Source organism: Neolamprologus multifasciatus, chromosome 8, assembly GCF_963576455.1.
Source record: "Neolamprologus multifasciatus chromosome 8, fNeoMul1.2, whole genome shotgun sequence".
In the NCBI taxonomy this organism is placed as follows: domain Eukaryota; kingdom Metazoa; phylum Chordata; class Actinopteri; order Cichliformes; family Cichlidae; genus Neolamprologus; species Neolamprologus multifasciatus.
The window spans coordinates 26795269-26816177 of NC_140446.1; positions in this window are offsets into that span (position 1 = coordinate 26795269).

The window sequence follows — 20909 nt, forward strand, 5'->3', positions numbered from 1 at the left end:
GAAGCTTGTGGAAAACTGTAGCTGACTAAATGTCACTAGTGGGGCATATCTTTGAGCCTTTGGAGCTTCAAATGCTCTTTTGTTACAATGAGAAAGATGTATTACTCTATCCAATGCTTCATCTGCCCATCTGTAGTCCAAGTGGATTTGAGGTGTCGCAAACACCTGTCTTCCCCTTTGTCTCCTCCAGGAATTTTGGGCATGAGAATCAGAACAGTATTTAAGGGTTCTGAGAGAGACCAAGGAATAAGTTAGGTGGGGGTAATGCGTGGAGAGTTTGCGTGCGTTTGGTAATTGTAGGGTTACACGGTCTTATTGCAAATGGATTTACAGATGCTATTGGCTGATAGTTTTAATTATAAATTCTAATATATAAATGGTTACGGGGCCTAAATGGCTTTTAGGAAGTTTGGAAATACCCCCAGCATGTTATGTAAAGTGTGGTTCATTAGCAGCAGGGTATAAAAGGCTGCCAATTACCCAATTAGCACTGTTTATATTTGCTGCTGATATAGGTCACTAGTGTTGCACAGAGCTGTTAAGGTTTGAAAATTAAACCTTTCATAAATAAAAATAATAAGACTTGGGTTGTACTAAATCCTGCCTCTGCCTGCAATAATTGTAGCCTGGCTGCTCGATGGTCATTCATCACACTAATATTTGTGGCATGCAATTTACTGCAAATTGTGCTAAATCTAATATGGGAAAAAGCACGTCTTATGCCTGTTGTGAAGCCCATATCGTTTGCTTCTAGCAGTCAGGGGCAAATCAGAATGAGTGTGTAATTGCCATTTTGGATGGATGATTCGGAGCTGTTAGTGCAATACCAAAATTTTTGTCTGTTACCTTAAACCCTTCACTCATCCCCCTTTTCTCAGTGGTTCACACTCAGCAAGTCACATTTCCCTCTAGAATCTGTAACAAAGCAGTCCATAAACTTACCATAAACTTACCATCAGTGTTGGGGAGTAACGGAGTACATGTACCGCCGTTACGTATTTAAAATACAAAATATGAGTAACTGTATTCGTTACAGTTACCGTTTAAAAAGGTGGTATTTAGAATACAGTTACTTTGTTGAAATAAATGGATTACACGGCGGTACTTCCCTGTTTCATATTGTGGCGGGTCAGGACTGTTTGGGTTTTGTTTGACAGCTACGTTCTGTTGTTCCAGGCGGCAGCGTTTCGGTTGCCATGGTTACAGGGTGACGCTCTCTCTCTGCGTGTTTCCTGGGTGAGAGAGGCCTTTTTGTTGTTGTTGTGCTAAGCTAATAGGCAGAATGCTACAGGTATAGCTCTAAAGAATGTAGCATCATGGGCAGTGTAGTCCGTGCTGCAGGGAGAATGGACTGCCATACACGTTATGTGTCTGTGAGCGAGGGAGGGAGAAAAAGGAAAAGTACGAGCTGTCATCCAGCAAAAACGGGAGCTGGAAGCATGTAAATATAATAATAACCACTGCAGCCAAGAAGAGTGCCTGACGAGCCCAGTTGTAAGTAAGCTATTAAGACTCGACTGTACACCGTGTTCGTGTTTTCCTCCGAAACAATAAGTCCCGTTGGAGCAGCCTTTCAACGCCTCTCTCTGTCTCTGCTAGCAAAGTTGACCCAGACAACAAAGTAAAGCTATTTTTCAGCTACGAGCCTGACACAGAACCCGCCGTATTAGCCAGAGGTCCCTTTACTACGGTTCGGAGCCGCGGACCTTCAGTAACAGTAATAAATCACAGCAATAGTACATTCATGTAGTTGTAAACAGCATGATAATATATTAAGTAATCCAAAGTATTCAGAATACGTTACTCTCATTGAGTAACGTAACGGAATACGTTACAGAATACATTTTGGGGCATGTATTCTGTAATCTGTAATGGAATACATTTTAAAAGTAACCTTCCCAACACTGCTTACCATAAACTTCCACATGTGGATGGGAACCATACACCTATTAAGTAAATTCTAAATGAAGTCCACCAGATGACTGTAGATTTGAGGCACTTCTGCATTGGCTTCTGGAACCTATACATTTTCTATATATTGCAATGAAGAAATTATATGAATGTTTTTCTTTTGTTAAAGAGACGTTATACATTCACAACTATTTTATGATATTACTATGAATGGATAGCCACACAACAGGTAGAGAGAGTAGCATTACAGGAGCGGGCTTTATGTATTTTCTTAAAGATAAACCACATTATTAATCCATTTCCTTTTCTGTACATCTAAATTTCACTTCATTTCTTGCATGGCGTACTTAATGTGTGTGGACTATCACAACCATTACTTTTAGTGAGCTTACACAGTAGGACCAAAAATGTATCACAGACTGGGAGATCAGGAGGTCGACTTATTGTCTCAGGATTTTTCTTGACATTCTTTGAATCAGGAATGTTTTATTAAATTTTTCTTAAAGATAAAAAAGTAAAATAAAAAGGTTCTTGGACACAACCTTTCTCATGCTTCTATCAAGGACGACCAGGCAAGCTTTAAGAAACTTCTTCTAGCAGTTTTTTTCAACCCAGAGTAAAGACTGTGAAATGGATCTGGTGGTTATTGAAAACCAAAATGTTTGCCACTTTACTCTTTTCTTTCTAAGTTCTTAAAGCTATAATTTATGGTCTTAGAATACTTGATGAAGATTTTATTCCATCTTTATCATTTAAAGTTTATTTTTCATTCCCATCCTTTTTACTTTTCCTTCCTTGACAAAATGACCAAAGCAGTGTATGCCATAATAATGCAGTTAAATCTGTGGCTCACTTTTAATTTGGTTTAATTAGCCGTTATATGAAGCGCCTCATACCTTGTGTGTTTTAACCCTTGTCCAAATGAACCGCCTATGCTCTCTGTGTCTTTGCTCTCTGCTTTGTCTGTTCCTTGTGTGTTGAGTCTTGTTGTCTTGTTATAGTGTGAAGTGTTAAAAAGCCTCCACAAATGTGATCCACTTTGCTTTGCCATGCACACGGCTCATTTTAGTCGCATTAGCAAGACTGGAACCTGACCAAGAAGGGATGACAGAGGAACAGAGGAAAAGACGGGGAAAGAGACAGATGGGTAACGAACTGTTTAATGGGCTTAAGTGATGAGCAGCATTCATCACTCCAGGTCCTGCATGCAGAGAGACTCTTAGAGGTACAACAACTTAGGGGATAGGAGGTAGATTTCAGACCGACTCACACTGAAATATGCAGCATAGAGAGAAAATTGCGGTTTATTCATATCTTTGATAAAAGAATAAAGAACAGTAAGGGGCTGTGCAAGGTAAAAAAAAAAAAAAAAAAAGAGGAAGAAGAAGAAATAAAATGATAAAATAGGAATCTTTCAATATAAACATCAAACAACTGGTTAGTGATGAAATGGATTGGGCTGCCATGTTGTTTTTTCTTTATTTATGTTTTTGTTTATTTTGTTTTATTATTTTGGAGCCAGAATGGCTCATATTTGGGAAATTTGCTGGCGTGCTAACTTACCAGCTAAGAATAACAGGCGAAACAGATTATCTATCAGATAAAAATGATTTTTAATTCGGATAAAAATTTTAAATGTTAGCCAATGGGGATTGACTTCCTTTTGAGCCAGCTGTTTGAGGAACTGCAGTTTTTCGGCACTTTGCCTTCAAAGGTTGCCACTTGATGGGGTCATTTTTTTAATGACCATGAGTGGAGAGTTTCATAATTACAAGCATTGTCTTGAGTAGATGTAATCAGTTCCAGTGGCTATGATGGAGACAAAATATGATGCAGCCATTGTGGGAATACTAGACACCCACCTAGTGCAGTTTTAATTTAGGCAAGGTTCAAAAAAACTGTTTGGGGATCAAAATAACTTTAATCTTTGACAGACAAATTCTTATCATTTTATGCTTGAGTGGAAAGTGAACATGCCAGATGTAAAGTTCCCACTTGGCTTTCCTGAATTATCATATGCATGAAAAGGATAGACAAACAGACAAAAACTGAAAACATAATGCCTCCAGGCATGGCTGCTGCTGGCATAAAGGCATAAAAATACAAATATCAAACAAAAATGCGTAAAAAACAAACCACTTGCACAGCAATTGATATCAACACACAGTGATTGGAGAACAATTGAGGTGAAGCAATTTCTATGAATGGACATAAGTGATACACACATCATACCTACAGATGTGGGATGTCTTGATTATGACAGATGTTTTGCAACATAAAAATATTCCATTGCCAGCGACATTCTGTGAAGTCTGTAAAATAATGTATTATTACTGTTACTTAATTAACATGAATGCAGCATTTTTCTGCTCTAGCTGGTTGAAGTAAAGCTACTTTTACTATTTTATACAGGTTTGCTTTTATATGTTCAGTGGAAAGGCTGATTCACAAGAGGCAATCTTAATGTTAGTTCACCATATACTTTGCAGTATGCAGTATACTGCACTCATGTACTTAGAAATTAGGGCATCCAATCTAATGTTCTGTGTGCGACTTTAAAGACACAAATAAGATCAAACGAAATTCATCTACTTAGAAAAATGATAACGTTCACTGAGTACATAGTTCTGGAAAGCACAGGCAGACATGACAGGATATAAACGCCAGGGGGCAGACTTGTGCTCTGGCTCAAAATAGTCAGATGGGGGAGGGAGATAGAAAAACATCAGGATGTGTCAGGATTTTGAGGCTGGATAAATTATCAGGCAGGCAGAAAATGAATCCTGTAAACTAAAGGATGGGAAGAGGAAGATAAATATACACACAGAAAGCTACTGAAGATTTTGATAAATGGGTGAGATAAGTTTGGGAGGATTTCCTATACGCTAAGATAAGATTTCAGAGTGAAGGGCGTGTCAGTGTTTTATTGCTACATAGGATGTTGTCTGGTATATAAGTGGCTTTCACGGATTTTAGCAGTGGAGAACCTTGAAGAGAGAACTATGCATGTTCATAGTGTGCAGTAAGGAGGAACTGTCATTGTGGATTAAGGTCATACAGGTTATTTAGCTCTGCTCTGTGCCTGATTAAAAATGTATGATCATCAATTGTGATAGAATGTCAGATTATCACTGTACTGTGTACGTGTGTGTTTGTGTATTTTCTGAATGTGTATAAAAATAAACTGCATAAAAAGCATTCATCATGGACATGCACACAACTTAACTTCAATTCATCTCACTTTACATAGCAATCACAAATCACAACAGCGTTTGCCTCAAGCCACTTTATACTGTAAGGTAAAGACACTACAATAATACAGAGAGAACCACAACAATCAGATGACCCCCAATGAGCAAGCACCTACACTTATTGACAGTGGGAGGGGAAAACTCCCTTTTAACAGAAGAAACCTCTGCTATAACCAGGCTCAGGGAGAGGCAGCCATCTGTCACGACCAGTTGGAGGTGAGGGGAAGGAGACAGGACAACAAACATACTGTGGAAGAGAGCCAGAGATTAATACTAATGATTAAATGCAGAGCTGTGCATAAAATCATAGAGATAAAAGAGGCATGTGAAGAAAAAACATTCTGTGCAACATGGGAAGTGCCCAGCAGCCAAGACCTATTGCAGCATAACTAAAGGAGCATTCAGACTCAACCGATCCACCTAGAAGCTTTTTTTTTTAAAGGAAAGGTTTAACTTAGACCTAGTGTCTGTCTTTGCTTTCCTCATTCACACACTTTTTGTGCTTTCTATTTAACATCCACACTCCAATGAATGCATCAGAGAGCAACCTGAGGTTGGTATCTTGCCCCAGAATGGTTGGTATGTAGACTGGAGTAGCCAGGGATCAAACCACCAACCTTCCAATTAGTAGGTGACTTGCTCTAGCTCCTCAGCTACAGCCACCCCTCAAAACTGGGAAATATCATTTTCCCCAAGAAAGGACAAATCAAGAACCAAGTTTTTGAGATATTTATATCAGATGTAGCCAGTGACTTAACTTTAATTATTCCTGTCAACCACTGCAATTGAAGTTAATTTAGATAAGACTTCAAAAGAACTGCTCAGAGGCTTTTTAGCATAGCTACTTCTTGAAGGATTATGGAGGACTTCAGATATCATTCTTTCAGAGCATTTCTTTCCACCTGAAATAAACATCTAACAGGAACATAACTGGAAATTTCCTGCAGTTTGTAATCTAAAAACAAGTCTTAATGCAGCCATATTGAAATAGCATCTTCTGGTCTCTGGTTCAGGAGTGGCCTGATAATAGGAATGCAACATCTGTAGCGGTGAATAGTAGTCAAAGGAGCTTGCAAAGAAAAGCGTCTGGACTTCTTTAAGTTACTTGAAGACATTTCACCTGTCATCCGAGAAGCTTCTTCAGTTCTAAGGTCAAATGGTGGGGAGTCCCAGATATAAACCTAGTGGGAGTTTTCCCCCACAGAGGGACAAAAGGACCCCCTGATGATCCTCTAATCACCTGAGCCAAGGTGTGAAACTGGGTGTGGATCCCAATCAGCCAGAGTTTCGGGTGAGCTCATTGTGAAACCTGGCCCCACCTGGGCGTTAGTGGGAACGCCCACTCACATCCTGGGCCATCTGACCTCAGGAATTCGCATGATAAGGTGGGGCCAGGTTTCACAATGAGCTCACCCGAAACCCTGGCTGATTGGGACCCACACCCGTGTTAAAGAAGTCCAGACGCTTTTCTTTGACAACATCTGTAGCCCCTTTCCTGACATTTGTGCATGTTGGCTCTTCATGTGCTGGCAGTCCACTCCTTTTGCAGCTCATGAATCAACATTTCTTGATAATCTTCTCAAGGCTGTGGTAATTGTGCAGCTTTTATTACTATGCTTGTCCCTCCCAGCCAACTTTTTATTAATATGATTTGATACAACACAGCCAGCCTTTTTACCAGCGACCTTCTGTAGCTTAACTTCCTTGTGTAGGTTCTTGATGATTCTTAAATATTCTAATAATAAATGAGATGCTTGTGATTATCATAAGCCAGAGTCAAATTTCAAACATTAAAAAAAACCTTTACATATAATAAATATTATTCTTCAGAAATAAATTAGCCTTTTCACAATAAGTTGCAGTGAAGCATGCTGGGTGGTTCATTGGGGGTCTTCTCTAAAGCTGTGACAAGGAGACTTGTCTGATATGAGTAAAAAATGAATCCAGCCACAAGAGAAGTTCTTAAAAAAACCCAAAAGCTGCTCCAGAGTGCAATGACCTGAGACTGTGTTGATGGTTCAGCTTTCAGAATGACAAAGACCTTAAAAAGCCAACAGTGTGACTTCAGGACAAGTGTGTGACTGTCCCTGAGTGGCCCAGCTGAAGCTAAGACTTAAAAGCAGCAGAGTTTCTGTGCAGAGACATGAAGACGGCACTTCACAGATGCTTCCCATCAATTCTGACAAAACTTGACAGAATCCGCCTAAAAAAATGGGCTTAACTGTCCAAATCCAGGTGTTCCAAGCCTGTAGAGACGTACCCATGACTGGAAACATAAGGTTCTGAATGATTTTTCAGTTTTTGATTTTTTATAAATAAGCAAAGTTTAAAATAACACTTTGTTATAACAGGTTACTGAATGTCGACTGAAAATCCAATTTTATAAAGCATGCTAAAAGTGAATGGCTCTAAATACTTTCTGAAATGACCTACATTGAATAACAATAAGTGATGACAAGACATGAAACCTTCTGTTGCTAGGCAACAATTAGTGCCAAAAACTAAATTGAACAAGTGGCACAAGTTCCAGTTTAGTGGATGAAGTTATAATAGATGTGTATGTCTCATCTACCTGCACTTTTTTTTTTTTTTTTCAAAATTAGCACCAATTGTCTTTTTTGCTGTGAGAAGTTCAGGAGACAATCTAGCACTAACTATCAATATAGGTAGGCATCTATATTGTGCAGATATATTTAAATAGCTCTTCAATCAAAATTTGTAGGCCCTACATTGTGCTACAAAGGTAGAGCCTTCCATTAATTGATTAATTGCCTCCTTCAGAACCCCAGAGAAGAGAAGAAAACAACAAGAAGAGACAAACTGAGAAGAACAGAAAGAAAAACAGACGAGACAAAGTGAAGGGAACCATAGAGAGAGGGAGAGAGAGAAGGATGGACAGACAGACGTACAGATGTGGGCGAGGAGAAATTTATAGTTAAGTTATCACTTATTACTGTATTGAGCAAATTCAGTGGAAATAACTGCTAGAAAAAGATTGATGTGAAATAATTAAGTGTATTTGTCAGAGTTTAGATCAATGCAAAGAGGCAAATCTGCAGTTTTCATAACAAAAACAAGATGGACAGAAGGACAAGGAGAATAATCCATAGAGAAGTGGAAAGCTGATAAGCATTTTTTTTTTCCTCTGTGGGGTTTTCCCCTTCAAATATAAAGCACTGTTGCTGTGATTTGGTGATATTTAAATAAACCCAATTAAACTGAATTGAATTAAAATAGATATTGGAGTCCCTCCTCTGAATGAAAATGTGATAATTTTTATGCCATAATAACTGTAGAAGCTTTGTAACGGGAGTAACGGCATCATTGTAACTGTAATGCACCCGTTGAATTTAGCACAGTAATGCGTTACGTCACTGCATTACTGAAAAACATAATGTAGCATATTACTTTGTGAGTCTTTACACCCCAAAACTGCTCCGGGGCTCATGAAACCTTCCTCCGGGCAGTAGAGTTGTCAGCTGGGGAATTTTCTCCATTGCCAAAAGTATAATGCTACAAAACAACTTGTATAACTTGACTTAACAAGACTTGCAAAACCAAAACTATCTCAAGTAGCATAAATCAGCTATTTCAGCCGGGGGAGTTATCAAAATAAATATAAAAACCATCTATGCGAGCTGCTGTAACAGGCTGTGACTCAGGACCATGGTGGCAGGGGGAACTTTCTGCTTTGTATCTGCACATGTTTAAAAAGCACTTCTTGTTCCACTGAAGTGCAGTTGACATCTGTAACATTACCACACATATTGTTAGCTCAGATTTTATCCACAGTCTAATTTTTTACTTTACAGTGAAATATCTTTTTTTTTCATCCAGACATAGTTTTCCATTGAAATTCATCTGACAGATTTACAAAATCAGATTGGTACTATTGGTATTCCATTACTCGTGACTATGGGTTTAGAAACCCTTCTTGACCCTGATTTAAATTCATATGATGTTAAATTATATTTGTCATCCTCTTGCTCTCTGTAGTCCTTTTCTGTTCAGGGATGCAGTTATGCTTAGAGAATTACCTTTCACCAGGAACAGGACTACTTGAAATACATGAGGAAGTTGCCCTCTGGCATTTTATCGGAGGTCAGCTTATACCCTTAAGTCATAATCTAAGCAGCAGCATGGGGGAATCTTAAATCTGGCCTTTGAGGAGCTGGTCTGCTGGTTACCATATATCCTGCCTCTGAAATCAGCAGTCAGAAAGCACATAAATTTACACTGGTCTACTCATTCTTCATCACCATGCTGTCTGATCCTCTTCTGTTTGCTTAGAATTCACAATACAAGCCCCCAGTGGAGAAACAGAACTTCATCAAAAATACACAAACAGTGCAGCTCTCAGGGGTTTGGGAATATCCCCAAAGAGGAAAGTAGAAGTTGGCTACCCCTATTCCTCCTTCTGCTGTCTGCAGCTTCAGCACCAGCACTTAAGCATTCACTCCTCACTGGTAACGTTGGAGACTAGGGCTCCCCCAGGGCACCGTTTTTAACATTCCACTCAGCTGTGTCTTGGTTGCGTGATCCACACAAACAAATTGGGAATAGCCTTTGATTCAGTAGTTGAAAACGCTCTCAGGGAGTTCACAGATAGACAAGGAGCATGATTTCCTAATCGCACGCTGGCAGACATGCACAAATAAATGGAAATAGGTGCAGATATGAATGCATTTTACATACACATGCCCCGAGGTGCGGGCACGTGCGTTTCCTTATTGTTGTACAGGCACACAGACTGTTGTGCATCACCTTCTGGCTTGGCTTCACCAGACTAACTGCCATTCACAGAATTCTATTCAAAACTTGCACCACAGCTCCTTGGACATGAATTGTCCTGCTCCCTGCTGTCCTCAACATGCAGAGAGTGACAGGCCCTTGAAGTGTTGTGCAAAGGCTTCTCTCTATGTGGCTTCCAGTTGCACTGCTGCTGGACGATGTCCCTTTATGCTGCTGTACAATAACACATGACAGGAAGGAGACAAGTGTCTTCTTCCTCACAGTGAGATGAAGAGACAGCACGAAACAATGACAGGTGGACAGAGAGAAAGAAGGAGAGGAAGAGGGAGAATTTGTCGTGTCACTCATCCACTGGAATACCTCCCTGGTGAACCACACAAAAGAAAACACACGGAGGGAAAAAGCCAGGATTCATGGCTGAAGTGGTCCTCTGTGCTCTGATTAGATCCTCTGCAGTGTTTACAATGGTCCTGCTAGCTTCTGATAGTTTAACCGCTGCATGGCACATATGAGTGGTGGATGATACGTGCAGAAAGGAAAGTTGAAAACATCAACATAATGAAATAACACACATGACTTCAGGTCTCCCAGGTAAACCACAACGCTAATCTAGCGTTAGTGTTTTGTATGGATTAACATCCTCTCCTTTTATAGGATTTTTGCCTATTAACAAACAAACAGAAAAGCTTGCAATAGAAAAATAAAAAGTCAAAAACATGAGAATTTATTTGAAAGGTAATCTCCAAAAGTTGATTCTGTTCATCTGGACGTAGCGTTTTCTGGGAGAAACGTTTCATCACTCATCCAAGTGACTTCTTCAGTCTCAGCTGACTGCAGGTTTCCCCAAATCTTATAAACAGTACATTTGCATAATGACTGAAACCAGCCCACTGAAGGAACAATGAGATGATGAACAGAATCAACTTTTAGAGATTTATTTTCCTGGATGATTGAGAATGCATCAAGACATTTGAAAGGTAACACTTTCTGAAAATTTGTGAGCGTCTGACTCGAGACCAACCTTATGTTATACTGGTCACCAGTGACTTGGCGGATTCTAAGGGGTTAATTAGGTAGCAAGAGTGTAAACAAAGCATAAATGAAAAATATTTAATAACTTCATTCTTACCAAAATCAATTAATGGACATCTGATGGATACACTACTAACAATTACATTAAAATATGGAACTTTCTTGGTAAATGGACTGGTTCTTATATAGTGCTTTTCTACTCTATCTGAGCACTCAAAGCACTTTATACAACTAATTCATTCACCCCAGCACCTTTTCTAAACTGTTGGTGCCTATCTAGCATTCACACTCTGATCGGAGAGCAACCCTGAACAACCCCATACCCAAGGATATTTGGCATGCAGACAACAGGAAAGCCAGGAGTTGAACCACCAACCTTCCAACCAGTGGATGACCTGCTCCAACGCCTGAGCTACAGCCACCCCTTCTTTTTCCAATCTTCTAGACTGACTGACCTTCATGTCACTGGGTAACTGACTTGGATAGTTTAGTGGTTCTCGTTATACAGACTATAGCGAAAAGAAGACCTATGCTGCAGTAATATATATTTTAGTGGCATGGCTCAGTTAAGCCCCTCCATTATACATTTTTGAAATAAAAGACGTGCTGCAAGGAAAGCAGAAGAAAGATCCCAACAACAGACATGAAAATCATTAAGCATGAAAGGATGGGCTAGAGTGAAATGGGTGTTAAGTTATGTTCATCTATCTATCTATCTATCTATCTATCTATCTATCTATCTATCTATCTATCTATGTTTGAGTGTGTGTGTAAAGTATCATAGCTTCTGACTGGAAACTGACATAGAGTATGCTGGCTTGCACCCCTCCTTCAGTTTAACATCTCTGTTTAGTCCCTGAAACTATGAGCCTAATGAGTCAGCAGCTTTTGTCCAGCAACCTTGCACAATGTTTCCGCTTCATATAAACTTGAATAAATGGTATGCTACCTTGGGCCCTTGTGTTACTCTATCAATGGTACCTCTCCTTCAGCCCATTTACTCCTTTGTCTCCACTCCATTACCCACGATGGAGTGAAAGATGCATCGCTCCAGTTGGCTGCTTTGTCAGCTGACAAACTCTGGTAAATAATGCCAAAGAAAGTATTATGTCAGAAATCATTCAGAGGATTCATACAGTTTAGATACCGTTCTCACGTGTCGTGTAGCAGGATAATCAAGCAAATGCAGACTTGTTTGTTGCTGTTGTTAAGTTATGTAATGTCTCTGCTGGATAAAAATTTGCTCATTTCTAGTTATAAAAATCACGAGTGGGTGTATAAATAAAAGAAAGTGTGAAGCATTTTTCTTCTGCCCTGTCTGGCTGAGTGTTATGTGTGACCAGAGAGAGTAATGTGGATTGCCAGATAAAGTCAGGCTTCAGTGGCACTTTTGAAATGACCCAACTCTGATAGAAATGAAATGGCTGTGTAGCATGGAGAAGCTACCTCAGCTCTGGGGCGACTGAAGACTTTTACTCCAATGATTCCTTTTTCCTTTATTTCTCATGCTGTTCATTGTTGGACAAACACATGAGATTATGGTAAACAAATGTAATAAATACTCATTTTTGTATTTTGCTTTGATTCGTGTTTTCTAACTGGTGGAAATTTCTGGTAAAAATATGTTTCTTTTTTTCTTTTTTACAGCCATGCAAGTCTCAGGTTTTTATGCTATCCAAAACGCTGGTGGATCCAAATGGACCAGAGTCACTCTCGCAATCTAAGGTGGATCTCTAATTTAATTCTGTAATTTGGATCATGCCTAATTTTCCTCATGTCTACTCTGGTGCGCTTTGTGTACACGCACTGTGTTCAATCATAAATTCCAGGCTCTGGCACACAAACCTTTATTAGGTAATCCTTTCAAATGCTGTTTTATCATCCATCTTGCAAGCCTTTGGGAATTACCAATGAGCCCTGCCTTAATTCAAAATTTTAATTTCAAATTCAGTCACTATTTGTGGACTATTCTTTTAGCCCATGTGAAAGTTTGCTACTTTTGGAGCACCAAAGTAGAAGAAAATAATTGGTGCAATAACGACAGAAAAGAGCCGGTGTCCATGTGGAATATGTTTAACTCCCTAATTCATTGTTTTTCCTTGGTTAAAAATGATCATGTGGCCTGACCTCGAGATAAATATCTCAGAGATCTTGCTGCTATTGGAGACCATTTCGCATGTTGTTCAGCAAAATTACAGCTGATTAAGGTGGGGAATCGGGATCCTTTTGACTGTGTTTCTGTTTATCATCCACCTAACCCAAACAGACCAAAGGATGCACACTAGAGCTTGTTTTTACTCTGGGTAAATATCAACATTTGATCGTATTTGTTTTTATTTCTAATCATCATTGTACTTTTCTCAACTTGTACTTTTCTTGGTCTTCTGTCTCCACTTCACCCTGTGGTTAGTTCTCGTACCCTAAATTCTTCTACTGCTGTAAAACCTTCTGATGCTTTAATTTATTTATCCTCTCATAACAATGTTTATGACTTTAATAATCTGCTGCTGCTTACAATAAAGGCCTTCTTCCACTTCTCTTGCCTATGGTGTACCACAAAGTCCTGTTTTGAGGCCTCTATTGTTTCTGTTATATTTGCTCCCTTTTCAGCACTTTTTGAGCAGTTTTAAGAACATTATGCAGATGACATTGAGTTATATATCTCTTTTAAGCCCCAAGAATGTTCTAAGCTACAGATTTTGCAGAAGTGCTACGGCACTATTAAAGGCTGGATGACTAATAACTTAATGGAAAAACAGAAGTCTTTGTTTGTGCCCCCAACTGATTTGTACCTAAGGTAATATAAAGTCTACACTGTAAAAAAAATTGTAATAAAAAAGTATTTTACTGTGTATTTTACAGTTTTGTACTGTTCTTCTAGAATATCATTAAATTCACATAAATAGACTGTGATTTTACATTTCAAATGCAAATTAACGTAAAATCACTGTAAATGTAATAAAACATAATTTTCTTGTTTTTTTAATATATTTGTCTGTCCATATGCACATTTCGATTGTGAAAATAGATTCACAAATTTATCATAATTTCACAAATATTTGTCCGTTATTTGAAAGATTGAACTGTTAAATTCAAATGTAATGCTATGGAAAAATATATAAAATGATTTGTATAAACTTTTTTTTTACATCAAATAATAATAATTATTATTGCTATTTAGGGCGATCGTGGCTCAAGAGTTGGCATTTTGCTTTGTAATCAGAAAGTTGCCGGTTCGAGCCCCGGCTCGGACACTCTTGGTCGTTGTGTCCTTGGGCAAGACACTTCACCTACCACCTGGTGATGGCCAGAGGGGAAATGTAAAGCGCTTTGAGGGTCTCATAAAGTGCTATATGAATGCAATCCATTATTATTTAAACCAACTGTTAACTGTATATTTCTGTACATTTAAGTATTATTATTCATATTGCCGCATTCAATGACCTTGTTTATAGGTAATTTCATTGTTTAATCACATTAAATTGTTCCTAATTTAATGTTTATTTAATGTAAATTAGGGCAACAAACCGTATTGTCATTACTGAAAATAACCGTATTTTCATGGGAAGTTTTCTGGTATTATTTTGGCGCCCCAGCTGCCGGAATATTACTGTTTTTTTTAGGATTTTTTTTTTTTTTTACGGTGTAGGTCCCCTTGCCACATTTTCTAAATCTTCTATCAGGAACCTTGGGTTCAGTTGATGCAGGTTTCACTTTAGATGCTGATGTTAAACCTGGTTCACTCATGTTTTATTGCTTAAGAAAAACTGCAAAGTTCAGTTCCATTATATCAAATTGTTTGTCATGCATTTTTCTCATCCTGTCTGGATTATTTTAATTCATTGTTTCCTGGTACAGGAAAGTACTGGCTTTTAAGCATAGTCCACAGATTCTCTACAGAGTTGGGGTCAGGGCCATACCAGAAGCTTGCCTGCTTTATCCATTCTAAACCAGTTTGAGGTGTGTTCACGATCATTGTTCTGTTGGAAGACTCATTTATGTCAAACTTTCAGTTGTTTAGCTATTGATCTTAGGTGGAGGTTGGAGGTAGTCCTTCATTATTCATCCACTTTTTGTACGAGTACAACTGACAGCAAACAAACCAACAACATGATGCTACCAGTATCCTTCAGTTCAGTTCGTTTTATTTTCCCTTTTGGAAAACTTGGTTTACAAACAGGCTCTCAAAAACCATCAACAAAAAGAAGAAGAATATAAACAAAATTGAGCAGGTGACCATATGCCACATGGCCAGAGTGCAGTGGCCTGGATTTGAGTCTGATCTGCTCCACTGTCAAAAGGCAAAAATGAGAACAGGGCTGTGACGGGAAAAAATTCTGACATAATTTTCTCTGCTAAAACTTTTCTCATCTGTGATGTGTCGGAAAACCTTCTGACACATCACAGATAAGGGCTCTGGCACTTGGAATATTACCTCCTTCCTGTCACAACCAACTATTTATGTCACTGAGTAAAATGAGAATTGAATCACCAAACAAAACAGGGATGGAATACCTTGTTCAATTCAATTCAATTTTATTTATATAGCGCCAAATCACAACAAAAGTCGCCTCAAGACGCTTCATAGATACAGAGAAAAACCCAACAATCATATGACCCCCTATGAGCAAGCACTTTGGCGACAGTGGGAAGGAAAAACTCCCTTTTAACAGGAAGAAACCTCCGGCAGAACCAGGCTCAGGGAGGGGCGGGGCCATCTGCTGCGACCGGTTGGGGTGAGAGAAGGAAGACAGGATAAAGACATGCTGTGGAAGAGAGACAGAGGTTAATAACAGATATGATTCAATGCAGAGAGGTCTGTTAATACATAGTGAGTGAGAAAGGTGACTGGAAAGGAAAAACTCAATGCATCATGGAAATCCCCCGGCAGCCTACATCTATTGCAGCATAACTAAGGGAGGATTCAGGGTCACCTGGTCCTTGTTGGCAAGCAGTGGTTTCTTGTAGTTGGTCAGCAGTAGTTTGCATACATCTCAGGACCTCTTTGCAGAAACTCTTTAAAATCCTTTTGGTTTCTTGGCTGCTGCTCAGCAGTTTGAAGCTTCAACACCCTCCACAGATTTTCTATGTGGCTGAGTTCTGGAGACTTGCTAGGTCACTCCATGACTTTAATGTGCTTCTTCTCTAGGCGTTCCTTAAATACTTCAAACAACAGGAAGAAAGACATCAAATTTATATATAAAAGACACCAAACTAGAAAAAAGATTTTGGAAGAATAAATTAAGTTACTAGAAAGCACGTACACAATAAATCCTTCTGAAAAGGTGCTGTGTGATTTAAGAAAACAAATCCACGTTTTTGGGGTGGCTGTAGCTCAGGAAGTAGAGCAAGACATCTAGTAATTAAAAGGCTGGTGCAGTATTTTGAATGCTGGCTGCTAAAATATCCTTGGGCAAGATACTAAACCCCAAGTTGCTCTCAGACGCTCTATTAAAATGTAAATGTTAAATAGAAAGCACTTAGTAAGAAGATGTGATTGTGGCAATTCGTACAGAAGGCTCAAATACAGTAAAAAAAGCTCTATATATGAATCTTCCCATAATTCTGCAGTTGTAAAAAATGTTTTATATAAAGTTCTCTACCACTGACCATAACCCAAATCTGGAAGAACAGATTCCCCTCATTTAATGGGCCAAGATTTTAGATAAACCCATATACTCCAGGAGAACAATTGTACACTCTTAATAAAATGTCCAATAACGAAGCACCTGGTCCAGATGGCTTTATTTTTTTCTGGCTTATAAACAAGGGAGTTTATAAGAATGTTCAAAGAATTTATGACTACCTTCATAACTTCTCTTTCTGATCTTTCTATGAATACTGCAACGATCATCCTGCTGTCAAAATCAAATTAAGATTCTCGAGCACCTAATTTTAGACACTTTCTCTCGTAAATGCAGACGTTAAAATTCTAAGCAAAGGTCATTACAGAACTCATTTATCCTGACCAGACAGGTTTCTTTAAAGTGAACATGAAACACTAGATATATAAAGATTAATTTACATGATGGAGCCCTACTCTAGAAAAAACAAGTGAAAAAACATAAAACACTCTCATATAGGCTGGGCTGAGTGGTCGGTTGCTGCTAGTAGACTTAATAGACTCTGGTGAACAAGTGGTGCACCTGATTCAAACAAGCTCTCCCCCACACTGTTCTTATTTAATAAATGCTCTACAAACCCTAACATTACAGCTGACAGGTCAGTTTTCCCATTTCAGTTCAGCTATCAAACAATGAGGAACCACTTACTGCTTAAGAGACACAGAGTGAAAGTGGACAGTATATCATCATTTTTCTTTTCCTTTTTTTTTAAACATAAAAACATTGCTGTAGCCAAGGCCAGTACACAAGTGCCCCCCTTAGACTGTTTTTAGAGTTAGAGTTCTTTTTTCCCTACGAACTAATATAAGTGGAAAACAAGGACTTACCAAGTCTACTGCAAGTATACTTATATATAGAACAAAAGAAGGTCTATGGGTTGAAAGAAGGAGTTGGAGGCCAAGGTAATCACAGGCAACGAAAACCATGGTTTATTTTATTAATATCATACTAACTAGAACTCAAAACAATCTCCAACCAGTAAATCTGGTGCATGTCTGTTGCTAAACAACACACTATTTGAACATCCCACCCAATGGGAGTAATGCAATGATAAGGAGTCCTCCTCTCACATCCACACACAGTGCACACACTGCCTTGAATGGCCAAACAACTCTTCTGGTTCTTCCCCTCTTCCTCTTCATAAACTATGCCCACGATTATGAGCGGAAACACCTGCAGTTTGAGGGAGGAAGACAAATTGTGCAGAGGAAGGGGAGAGCAACACACACACACACACACACACACACACACACACACACACACACACACACACACACACACACACACACACACACACAGCTGTAAAAACCACCATCCTGCTATCTGCTCCTCAGAATGGAGCTTGTAACTGATAATTGTTCACGCTTCATATTTTTACAGGATTTGAGCTCCGTGTAAGAACCCAGATCTCTCCCCCTTGAGATTCTTGTGAAAATATCAAATTTCTTCTAACAATAAACCCAAGATCGTTCTCAAATATCCCTAATATACCTATAAGGAAGTAATGTGTCTCTGCTGTATCGTAGGCTACTCAACACATTCCAGAACACTTTATATCTCTCACATGAAATCCGTTTAACACTCCTTTAGGAGTGCAAGTATCTGATAATTTCTGCTGTAATAGGTGTATGATATCCTTCTAACAATTATTACCAGGGACTATAATTACGTATTATAATGGCTTTCAGACAAAAGGCGACTGCAGGGACAGAAGGGGAGTAGTTTGCCCTGAGATGTATTTGAGCTGATCTCTAAAGCCTATATCTCTATTAACTGTGAGCTTCCTCAGTGGCACGACGAAAGATAAATGCTAATGGCATTTACAGACCTGACAAGTGATGACAAGGCTATCATAGCTTAGGTCAACACATGGTCCTCTCTGATCTCTCAGCATTTAACTATTGACATAAAAAGCTTTATTCACTTAAAAACAATGGTCAAATGTATACTGTCTGTATAATGTCTAATGTATGTCTATAGTAAATCAATAAAATTTTGAAAATAAATTATTTGTTTATTTTACAAAGATATACTAAAAGAATATGGACAGATTTGTTGGTAGCACTAAAGAGACCAATCGTTGCATTACAGTCATGTTTGAAACCAAGTGTTTAAAGTTGTTTTCATGCTTTTCATCCATTCAGCCTGCATCAAAGCAAACAAACATCCTTAGGTTGGTATCATTGTGTGTTTGAGATATCAGAGGCTGTAATCACCAATAAATAAATAAATATGAGTAAAATTTGAATTATACATTTGCAGATATCTGTATACATGTGTAAATCAATCTACACACTTTTGAATAATTTTTCTGTAACTCAAAATTTAAAATTTCACAAATGTGTGTGAGAATTTCAAGATACAATTTTTTCGACACACTCTCACTATTTCTACAAGCTCTCATATTTTGCATTTTACCTTCATAGTTTTCTGCTGCTCTCCCATCTTTCACATGGAGCTCTACTCTGTGGGTGATGAGATTAGGAGGATAAATGATTGATTGACGTAATGTCTGTCACATGAACACATAGACAAAAACAAAAAAAACCCAAACAGAATTATGTTTGTGTTCAATCAAATTAATTTAGAACTTTTATGCAATATGTTCTTTCTGTGTGTTTGGCTGATGTTTTGTCTGTCCATTAAAATGAAACTATAATAAAAAATACTGTTCATTTCTTTGTAAATGAGCAAACTTACAAATTCATCAGAGGATCAGGTCTAGGAGCTGAAGGGTCAGGGAACCCATGGAAACTTTTCAACACAAAATAAGAAATGCAAAAATAATAAGAAAGATGCACACTGTGACAGGAAAACTATATAATGAAACACACAACAACAGAAATATAATGCCTAAAGTGACCATAATGAAACAGGAGACACGACAAAGATGCAAAAATGTCCTAATGAGAAACAACTGCAAAGATAGAAAATAAGGAAAGACATGTGCCCACTATTCACTCTAATTTTTCATGTGTCTGAGCGAACACACAAATTCCCTGAGCGATCCCTGTGAGCGACATCAGACGTGTGCACTGTGATCACGCCAGCATCTAATCCATCCAAGTCACATGGTTTATTAAAATAATCAAATTACAGCATTTATGTTAGACTACTTTTAATTAACCGCTTTAGCTCACTTACAATGAAAATTTAAAAAAAAAAATCTAGTCATTGACCAAATAACTTGAACTCCAATTTTGAAAACACAACGTACTTTTTTCTTTTTTAATAAAGCTCTGACTTGTATTATGAGTATGAGTCTGAGTCTGGGAGAGAGTCCTGTAACTCTCTGTCTGCAAAATACAGTATATAATGACCAGTGCTGGGCAATTAATTATATAGTTACTTCTTCAAAAAACTTACTGAGTTTGGCAAACAACAAAGTTTTTTGCAGCTATTCTTTTTAAATGCAGCCAAGGCATTTTTAAATAAACATTTCAAACTATTTACAGAACAATCAGCTGTTCTGCATCAAATCTGATGCCACACAAATTATTTGTGCCACTCCAAAAATAATTTCTGTCCACTATGAGCTAAAGGAGAACAACAGCCTGATACCTGCAGGCCTGACAACAGGAGCTGTATCACTGCTGTAACACCTGTAACATTCAGCAGTCGCCTCATTGTTCTGACACACACAACAAAACTAGTGACTACACTACACACTAACTACACAAGATTTGCGCTAAACGTCTCAAATCTCTCACATCTCCACACACCGCACTCCTAAAACTTCCCCCCATTTCTTAACAACTAGATGCCACGTTGCCATATTATTTTTTGATTGGTCGACATGGTACATCTTTGGACGAATAGGAAAGGGAGAGGGGGTGGAGTTTGTTTTTGCTCACAGGCTTTCGAGTCTTTTTTCTTATAAAACGCCGTTTTTACCGTTTCTTCCCGCAGTAAATATAAACAACAATAGCATTCAGGAAGAAAATATGGAGCCCCGCAGGGGACAAGTTTTGCGAGATCTCGCAAAACAAACTCGGGATCTCGCAAAACAAACTCGGGATCTCGCAAAAGTTTTGCGAGATCTCGCAAAAGTTTTAGCCGCATTCTTCCCGTTAGCTTCGAGCTAACGGGAGGTCGAGACCCACTACAGCCGGGAGGAACACCGCTTTCCCGGCACATCGTGCCTCGACCTCCCGGTCGGCTTCGAGCCAGCGTCCGAAGAATGCGGCTAAAACGTTTGCGAGTTTGTTTTGCGAGATCTCGCAAAACTTTTGCGAGATCCCGAGTTTGTTTTGCGAGATCTCGAGTTTGTTTTGCGAGATCTCGCAAAAGTCCGTCTTAATTTTTTTTCCTCCCATGTCCCCTGCGGGGCTCCGTAAGA